Raw genomic sequence first — 1,794 nt, 5'->3', positions numbered from 1 at the left:
TGGTTAGGTTGGCATCGAAAAAAACGCTCTCGGGTGCTTTAGAGTGCCGAGTTTATTACTGCGCATTAAGAAATGACCACCTCCAACGTTTGGTTTATGTTTTATAAGCATTTTTAATTTTATTGCTTAAATCGCATTTTCTCGGCGAGCTGAGCACTTTTTCTGAATTGTGCCGCTCCCGTCACTCTGGTTAGGTTGGCATCGAAAAAAACGCTCTCGGGTGCTTTAGAGTGCCGAGTTATTCACTGCGCACGAAGAAATGACCACCTCCAACGTTTGGTTTATGTTTTATAAGCATTTTTAATTTTATTGCTTAAATCGCATTTTCTCGGCGAGCTGAGCGCTTTTTCTGAATTGTGCCGCTCCCGTCACTCTGGTTAGGTTGGCATCGAAAAAAACGCTCTCGGGTGCTTTAGAGTGCCGAGTTTATTACTGCGCATTAAGAAATGACCACCTCCAACGTTTGGTTTATGTTTTATAAGCATTTTTAATTTTATTGCTTAAATCGCATTTTCTCGGCGAGCTGAGCACTTTTTCTGAATTGTGCCGCTCCCGTCACTCTGGTTAGGTTGGCATCGAAAAAAACGCTCTCGGGTGCTTTAGAGTGCCGAGTTTATTACTGCGCATTAAGAAATGACCACCTCCAACGTTTGGTTTATGTTTTATAAGCATTTTTAATTTTATTGCTTAAATCGCATTTTCTCGGCGAGCTGAGCACTTTTTCTGAATTGTGCCGCTCCCGTCACTCTGGTTAGGTTGGCATCGAAAAAAACGCTATCGGGTGCTTTAGAGTGCCGAGTTATTCACTGCGCATGAAGAAATGACCACCTCCAACGTTTGGTTTATGTTTAATAAGCATTTTTAATTTTATTGCTTAAATCGCATTTTCTCGGCGAGCTGAGCACTTTTTCTGAATTGTGCCGCTCCCGTCACTCTGGTTAGGTTGGCATCGAAAAAAACGCTCTCGGGTGCTTTAGAGTGCCGAGTTTATCACTGCGCATGAAGAAATGACCACCTCCAACGTTTGGTTTATGTTTTATAAGCATTTTTAATTTTATTGCTTAAATCGCATTTTCTCGGCGAGCTGAGCACTTTTTCTGAATTGTGCCGCTCCCGTCACTCTGGTTAGGTTGGCATCGAAAAAAACGCTCACGGGTGCTTTAGAGTGCCGAGTTTATCACTGCGCATGAAGAAATGACCACCTCCAACGTTTGGTTTATGTTTTATAAGCATTTTTAATTTTATTGCTTAAATCGCATTTTCTCGGCGAGCTGAGCGCTTTTTCTGAATTGTGCCGCTCCCGTCACTCTGGTTAGGTTGGCATCGAAAAAAACGCTCTCGGGTGCTTTAGAGTGCCGAGTTTATTACTGCGCATTAAGAAATGACCACCTCCAACGTTTGGTTTATGTTTTATAAGCATTTTTAATTTTATTGCTTAAATCGCATTTTCTCGGCGAGCTGAGCACTTTTTCTGAATTGTGCCGCTCCCGTCACTCTGGTTAGGTTGGCATCGAAAAAAACGCTCACGGGTGCTTTAGAGTGCCGAGTTTATTACTGCGCATTAAGAAATGACCACCTCCAACGTTTGGTTTATGTTTTATAAGCATTTTTAATTTTATTGCTTAAATCGCATTTTCTCGGCGAGCTGAGCACTTTTTCTGAATTGTGCCGCTCCCGTCACTCTGGTTAGGTTGGCATCGAAAAAAACGCTCTCGGGTGCTTTAGAGTGCCGAGTTATTCACTGCGCATGGAGAAATGACCACCTCCAACGTTTGGTTTATGTTTTATAAGCAT

Source organism: Syngnathus typhle, unplaced genomic scaffold, assembly GCF_033458585.1.
Source record: "Syngnathus typhle isolate RoL2023-S1 ecotype Sweden unplaced genomic scaffold, RoL_Styp_1.0 HiC_scaffold_48, whole genome shotgun sequence".
Lineage (NCBI taxonomy): Eukaryota > Metazoa > Chordata > Actinopteri > Syngnathiformes > Syngnathidae > Syngnathus > Syngnathus typhle.
This window is presented reverse-complemented; position numbering follows the sequence as displayed.